Source organism: Delphinus delphis, chromosome 2 (genome assembly GCF_949987515.2).
Source record: "Delphinus delphis chromosome 2, mDelDel1.2, whole genome shotgun sequence".
NCBI lineage: Eukaryota > Metazoa > Chordata > Mammalia > Artiodactyla > Delphinidae > Delphinus > Delphinus delphis.
Genome location: NC_082684.1, coordinates 162,292,216 through 162,300,978, shown reverse-complemented (window position 1 = coordinate 162,300,978; position 8,763 = coordinate 162,292,216).

Below are 8,763 nucleotides of genomic sequence, written 5' to 3'. Positions count from 1 at the left end.
TTCTAAATTGCATCCATGTTCTAAAACAAAATGGTATTTGGAAATAGGAGTCAACTGAATGACTCTTTTCTTTGGATAAAACCATCAGAAAAGTAACATTTTGAGGAGGTAATATACCACAACAGTTAATGACAGTCTTTTTTTTTTTTTTTTTTTGCGGTACGCGAGCCTCTCACTGCTGTGGCCTCTGCCGTCGCGGAGCACAGGCTCCGGACGCGCAGGCCCAGCGACCACGGCTCATGGGCCCAGCCACTCCGCGGCATGTGGGATCTTCCCAGACCGGGGCATGAACCCGTGTCCCCTGCATTGGCAGGCGGACTCCCAACCACTATGCCACCGGGGAAGCCCAATGACAGTCTTTAAGGTCAGTAAATCTGAGTTGAAATCCCACCTCCTAATAACACCTCAAACTAAGTATGTCTTCTTTAGCAATTTCCTTCTTTGCTCTAAGCTTCACTTTCCCACCAACAAGAAGACAGTGTTAATACCTACCTCTCAACTGAGCAGGTCCGTTAATCTTTGTGATCTGCAGTTCCTCTAGCTATAAAAATAGGCTGTTAATGCTGGTCTCAGAGACTTATTGTTAGAACTGAATGAAACCGGTTAAAACACAATATAAAAAACTATATAAATATCATAATTGAGTTGCTTCCTATGATTTGTGGAACATGGTGTTATATAAATTAGTAAGTAATTAAATACCGTTTAAATATAAAATAGATATCAGACTTGGAAATTCTCTGAGCAGACAAATATTTGGGGGGGATGGGGGAGTGGAGGGGGAGTAGGGAATACCTTGAGACAGTGTAAAATCCTATTTCTAATTAAACTTTTACCCACTAGTTTTAACACCCACTGATGAGTATTACCTGAAATTATTTTTCCTTTTTTTTTTTTTTGCCTCACCACATGGCTTGCGGGATCGTGGTTCCCTCACCAGGGATTGATTCCAGGGCTATGGCACAGAGGTCCTAACCGCTGGACCACCAGGGAAGTCCCCCCTGAAATTATTATTAATGTGGTGGTTACCAAGTGGTGATTTTCAAAAATTTTTTATCAGTCCTTCTATAATTCATTAACTTGAAATTAATTTGTAATATATGTAAACCTGGTTGATTTTTTAAGATATCACAATAGGTTTACTGATTTTTTGAGAGATAAGTTATATTTTTAAAATTTTTACTGAGATATAATTGACATATAACATTGTATTCGTTTCAGGCTTACAACATAATGATTCAAAATTTGTATATATTGTGAAATTATCACCACAATAAATCTAATTAACGTCCATCACCATAGGTAGTTACAAAAATTTTTTTGCTTTATGATGACACTTTTACAATCTACTTTCTTAGCAACTTTCAAATATGCAAGACAATATTAACTATAGTCACCATGCTGTATATTACAACCTCATGACATTTATTTTATAATTGGAAGTTTCTACCTTTTAAGCCCCTTCACCCATTTCACCCCTCCCCAAACTCCCGCCTCTGACAATCACCAGACAAAATCATTAAAGCCATATAAGCAAAACTAAATCTAGTTTATTTCAACATAAGTGAAACTTAACTTAGATTATTTCTTGCAAATACCTCTGATAATCATGAAAGAAACTTAAATCATCATCCTAAAAATGGTATAAGATAATCACTTTTAACCAGTCTCCTGCCATATGGAGACCCCTACTGTGATAACCAATCATTGTACAGTTTAATGGACTTCCTCATTTTCACTTTATAAGCCATTCTGTAACTCCATGCCCCTGAACTTCATATCAGTTTTGAATTTCAAAGCTCCTAGTTTGAAAACTGTTCTTACATGCACAATAAAGTTTTACTAAATACTATTTTATTGATCTGGTAGTTTTAATTTTGCTACTTCTGGAGTTTTGACAATACATATAATTATTAACATAATTAGCAGAATTATCTAGTCAATTGTCAGACAGGGCCTTATGCAAAATAGAAAAGCTGATTTACATTTGGAAATGGCTTGTTTGCACTATTCTTGTCCTTTCATCATTGAGTGGGTTTGTCATGGAGATAAATGTCTACCAGGCATGAACAGACAAACACATTTTACCTCCTGAACTGGTCAAATATGAATGCAGGTGGGCATGTGAGGTAAAAATGCAGCTGAACCTTGGCAATTACTAGTCCTACTTCATCAGTTTTCACCTCACGTTTCTCCCAAAAGAAAGTTTATTTTTTATTTCTTCATCTCTGCTTCCCAAACCCTAGAGTATAACATTTCTAGAGATTTCTGCACAGCGATGAGGATTTTTCCCACACAAAAAAAATGTCTCAGACTTCTGTTGTTCTGACATGTTCTTTAAGTATATTTCTCCTTCAGACATCAATGCTAAACTCGAGGGTCACTTTATTTAAACTTTTAAAAAATATTTCACAGTCATGTAGAAAATTTTAATACACTTCTAATGTCCCTTAAATCTTCATTTTTAATACCGCCATGTGATAGCATTCACTACTCTCATTTTTATTACAGTTTTTAAGGATGGGATGTTATTCTTAAATGGGACTTTAAGGGACTATATTACTATATATTATATATATCTATATTATATATATAGATACTACTATATTACTATATATTACTTTAAGGTACTATATTACTATAGACCTTAGACTTCATTGTGTTCAGGAACTGACAAATTCCTGATAGTTAAGTATTTTTATGAGCCTCTGCCTGAGCATGTTGTCATCTTTGGAACTTGTATAAGGCAGGTGTAATAGCACACATAAAGGCAGAATATTTTTAATTTTTTTAATAAAATATTTAATACATACAAATGTACTATATATACAGTGTAAAGAATAATACTAAAATAGGCACAATATAGCCACCACCCTACCTTTTTTTTTTTTTAGTTTTTATTGAAATATAGTTGATTTACAATGTTGTGTTAGTTTCAGGTGTACAGAAAAGTGATTTTGTTTATATACATACATACATACATATATATATATATATATATATATATATATATATATATATATTCTTTTTTAGATTCTTTTCCATTGCAGGTTATTACTACATATTGAGTAGAGCTCCCCGTGCTATACAGTGTTCCTTGTTGGTTACCTATTTTATATATAGCAGTGTGTATCTGTTAATCCCAAACTCCTGATTTATCTATCCCACCACCACCCTACTTTAAAAATAATATCAATATTTTAAAATTTTCCTCTTTGTCCATTTCATGTATCAATTACATATCCCTCCCTCCTCAACAAAACCTCTGAATTTTATAAACTGTTGTATTTATATTTAAAAGGTTGTGTTATGAATAACTTATCATTGAAAAACACTTGAAATACCCATGGAAAAAGAATATAATATCAAAACTAATATCTAAAAGGTGCCACCTTCTAAAGTAATTTTACATTTTATATTTAAATCCAATTTTAATATTATAAATGATATGCAGAAAATGTTGAAAGAGAAGGAAAATTACTCACAAGATAAAACAAAATTTACAGGAAAATATATTTCTTAAAGGCAATTATTTTTCCCCAGCTTTATTGAGGTAAGATTAACAAATAAAAATTGTATATATTTAAGGTGTACAATATGATAATTTGGTACACATATCCTTTGTGAAATGATTACCACAATCAAGACAATTAATACATCTATCACCTCACATAGTTACCTTTTTGTGTGTTTGGTAAAAACACTTGAGGTCTACTCTCCTAGTGAATTTCAAGGATATAATACCTCATTATTAATTATAGTCACCATGGTATACATTAGGGGTCCAGAAATTATTCTAATTGTAGTATTGGGATAATGCTGACCTGATGGGATAAGTTATAAAGTCGTGCCTCTACTTCTATCCTCTGAAAGAGTTTGCAGATAACTGGTATGATTGCTTTGTTAAATGTTTGGTAGAATTCGCCAGCGGGCCCATGTTGGCCTGGTACTTTCTGTTTTGGAGGGTTATTAATTATTGATGTAATTTCTTTCATAGATATAAGCCTATTCAGATTGTCTATTGGTCTCTCTTTTTTGACTGTTCTTTATTAGAATTTTAGAATTTTCTTATCAATTTGCAAAAAGTTCATATTTCTTTTCAACAGCTACTATACCCTGGGCCATTGGAAGCACTGATTTTCATGCATGCAGAACTTAACTGGCAGCTTATTAACTCTAAATTATCACAGGTACATTCTCTAGAAATCTCTTTTTTTTTAATTTTGGCTGTGCCGCGGGGCTTGTGGGACTCTAGTTCCCCAACCAGGGATTGAACACGGGCCTCGGCAACGAAAGCCCAGAGTCCTAACCACTGGACCACCAGGGAATTCCCCTAGAAATCTTAATATTAAAGTTATAATGGACCACACCAATTGATTGATCCAGTGCCTTCAGATGAGAATAGGTCACAATGCCAGGCCAAAGAAAAATTATAGAAGAAAAGTAATATTTGATGAATGCTATAAGGGAAACAATTATCACTTACTTATCCAACAAATATTTCCTGGCAGTATTACCTGCCAGGCTCTGTGTTAGATGCTGGGGATTCAGACAGCTCTCCCAGACCTTATACGATTGTGGACATGACAAACAACAAACATGTAACCAGGTAGTGTGTTACAGTAATTTTAGTATTTGGTATGTGCTCTGAAGAAAATTCAAGCAGACTGAAGGGATAGAAAGTGGTTGGAGAAAGAAGATGCTATTTTGGAAAAGGTGTCAAGCTGGGTCATTCTAAACTGATGACATTGAAACAGAGATTTATATGAAGTGAAGGAACAAGCCATCTTATTTCATCTTAAAAGAAATAGCAAGTGAAAAAGCAAAATCCCTGTCCCAGGAATGAGCTTAGTAAGGTTGGAGACAGCTAGAAGGCCAGGGAGGCTATAATGGAATTAAAGAGAACAGTGAAAAGAGAGATGTCTAACCATTTAGAAACAAAGGACCCCAAGCAATTTAAGATCCGTGGCCCAAATATTAGCAAGAGCCTAATGGTCACATGTCAAATTTTTCCTAACAGAGCATGTATCTCAGTTTTCTGCCTGTAGGCGAACGTGCTCTGCCGGGACCTGAATCTCCCTGGTCACACTTTTGTTGCTTTTCAGAAGAGAAGCTTCAGGTCAGAGAGAGGTTCCCGTGAGTTGTCCCACCCTTGGGGCAGGACTGTCCAGACACATTGTTGTTTTTGTTGCACTTTTGAGTCCTGCCACTCAAAAGCAAAATTTCTGAAGCTAATGGAATACGGAGGAAGGCATCTTTTAAATCTAATACAGAATATCAGGTCCTGGTGGATGGTAGAGTGGCCAGCAGGGTGTAGGGATTAGGGACCACTGGATGTATATCCCTGGTGGCTTCATTACTGCCCTGAGGTCCTGTACCATCCAGTATTCCCCAGTGGGTATCTTTATGGGGAGAATGGGGGTATTACAGGCTGATTGGCCTGGTCTAATAAGGCCCTGCTTAATTAGGTCCTGTATAACAGGGGCAATGTCCAACAAGGCCTCCGGTCAGGGTACTGTTTTCTATTGGGCCATGTATGTCTGGGTTTTAGTTGGACTATCAAGGGACTGGCTCTTCCAGCTTGTCACACCCATCCCTGGACCCAGACCCCAGGATTTACTCTGGGGAGATCGACTTATTCTGTCTGGGGAGGTTTGTCCTCAGTCATTAACATTATCATTTGTGCCCTTTATCTAAAGGGATGCCAATCTCCAACTTGTCTCCCATTAGGTGGATAGTAGCCCCCAATTTATGTGATATCTCTTCTTATCAGGGGTAGAAGGCATTCAGGGACATACAGGAAGGAATGGGTGAGTAGTGTGTATTCGTCTAATTTGCATTCTAATGACTCTGTGAACGTCCGTTCTTGGGCCTTCCTTGATAGCTGCATAATTTTACAACTCTTGTGACCGAGTTTGCCAGGATCTGGTGTTCAGAATGGAGTAATGGCACCAGTGTAGACTAAGAATTTGACAGGCTCTCCCGCTATGTCCAGTGTCAGCCAGGGCTCTTCTGGGGTCAATCAAAGTGCCTGCTTAGGAGTCCCTGGCCCAGCCATTCTTCATCTATTTGGACCACCTGCCTTTGAGGGTAGTGGCCGGGATCTGTTGTTTCTGTCCCCCTTCGGGGGTGGCAAGGACAATCTCCCTTCCAGTGTCCCTCTTGCTTACATGTGGTGTAACGATTGGGTCCTAGTTCCCTTGGCTTGCTGTCCCTCAGTGGGGGCCGGGGGTCACTCAGCAGAGTTGAGAGTCTCCGTGGACAGTTAGTCCAGATTCCCATGCTGACCGGTTGAAACTGGAGGACAACAGCCCGGAGGTGGGTTTGCCTCCAGGCCTTTTGATCCCCTGACCTTTCCTCCTCTAGATCTCGGTTATTAAACACCCAACAGGCGAAAGGTAGTGGTATCTGGTTCCACTTCTAGTTTCTGAAGTTTATGCCTAATGTCAGAAATGCTTTAGGAAATGAAATACGACCTCAAGATTGCATTCCCTTCCAGTGACTCGGGGTCAGCAGTAGAATAGATTCAGAGGCATCCCCGGAGGTGCTCCAGGAATGCCGAAGGGTTTTCTATTGGCTCCCGATTGACTTCCCTTATCTTATTCCAACTGGTTTCTTTCCAGCTGCTGGATTCCCTTTGGGATCATATTTTGATCAGCCTGTCTCCACCCCTTCTCCATTGTCTTGGTGGTCCCAGTTTGGGTTCGTTAATCTGAAACCGCTTGATCTCCTGGTCTGAAAACAGGGTGACCTGCCTTGTTTCTGTTCTCTTTGTCAGCTTCCTCTTGGTGGCTTTTCTTCCTCTATTAGGGGTACATTGAGGAGGCGCTGCATGTCAGCCCAGGTGGGGTCATGGGTCTGAGAGGTGCCCCTAATCAGATACAGGAATCCCTCTGGATCTTCCCTCAACCCCGTATGATGACTGTTCCAGTTACATAGATCAGAAGTGGTAAATGGGATGTGCACCTGGATGAGGCACCCTTCTCCACTGGGGACCTGCCTCAAGGGGAATGCTTTTCCTGGCAGGTTGTTGGACACTGGCTGGTAATTAATCCTATTTCATATACTTGCTGGTCTGGGCTCTGGGGAAGGGGGCTGGTATGGAGCGGGGGGGCCTCAGACCTGTGGCCCAAATCGGGGTATATAAAGGGAGGAGGGAGGGAGGGAGGGAGCAGTAGGAGGAGGGTTAGGGAGGAGATCAAGAAAGTCCTCAGGGGACGGCAAGGACTGGTGTTACTATTACCGCAGTGGGGGAGATCCCACACCCCTTCTAAAAGCCTTTGTTCTGATGTAAGGACACAAAACTCTGAACATGGGCAATTTCATCCATTTATTTTGTCTCTGGCATAGTAGGCCCAATTATAAAATGGTGTTGTAATTTAGACACCTACTGATGGGCCAGCTTTCTCCATCTCCCAGCAGGTATTGGGCTAGGCTGTATTATACAGGATTTCTGGTTTGGGAAATTGGGGACCAGCACCAAACTCTTAATGGATTCCTCAAAAATCCAAAATAGGAGGCATCCAAATGGCATGAACTGTGATATAACTGGGGATCCCCCTTGAGTTTGCAAACAGCCTGTGCTTAAGATAGGTAGTCCCTCCTCAGTCAGAATAACCCACAGGAGGTTAGAGAGGACTTGCCTCTGGCCCAGGGAAGCTTAGACATGTTGGCTCCTGACCACCTTGGTCCATTAGGGAGAGGCACCCCAGATCGAAGTGCCAGGTGCAGTATCTCTGCACACACATCATCACCATCTTGAAATGAGTGTCGTGCGAAGCACTTCGGCACGCAGGCCGCCAAGTTGAAGTGTTGGGCGCAGCCATTTCTTGTTAGAAACTCTGGTCTGAAGTGCTAGGTGCAAAGCATCTGCACGCAGCACCCTATGAGCAAGTGAAACTGAGCACAAAGGAAAAGAAAAAAAGGTTAGACTTTGTTGTATTACCCAGATTCTATTTTTATTTCCCAGGAATTGTTTTTTTTTTTTTCGGCTGCTTCGGGTCTTAGTTGCGGCACACGGGATCTTTCATTGCGGTGTGCGGACTTCTCTCTAGTTGTGGCTCGAGGGCTTCTCTCCAGTTGTGGCTCGCGGGCTCCAGAGTGCATGGGCTCTGTAGTTGTGGCGCACGGGCTTAGTTGCCCCTCGGCCTGTGGGATCTTAGTTCACTGACCAGGATGGAACCTGCGTCCCCTGCATTGGAAGGCGGATTCTTAACCACTGGACCACCAGGGAAGTTCCTCCCAGGAATTTTTAATGGGCTTGGCTAATGACAAGACTGAATGGAACAGGTAGCAAAGGGAATGGAAAACACTGGGGTCATGGTTAACAGACAAAAAGAGAGTCAGCACTTCCTTAGCTCCTTTTTTTCTCTCTATGGTTGTATGTACTACTTAAAAAGGCACCATGTCAGGTGGGAGAAAATAGACACAATACATTGTTATGTAAACCGCTTTTACAGCTTAGATATTATATAAATTAGACTAGCCATTTGACGCTTTCATAAAATGAGTATTCAGTAAAAGTTTTTTGAAAAAATGAAAACACGGTGTTACATTTGCACACTTTATCCTCACAAAAATCCTCTGAGATAAAGAAAGGGAAAGTGGCCCCCAGAAGTGATTCTTTCTGATCAAGGGATGTTATCTTTCAATTTACTAGGGGTAAGGGAATCATTTCTAAAATTTTTGCTTCAAAGACAAAGGCATTATTTTTTCCTACTGCTTACGGCATAGTTTCTTTCATATCAAACAGACATAAAATGT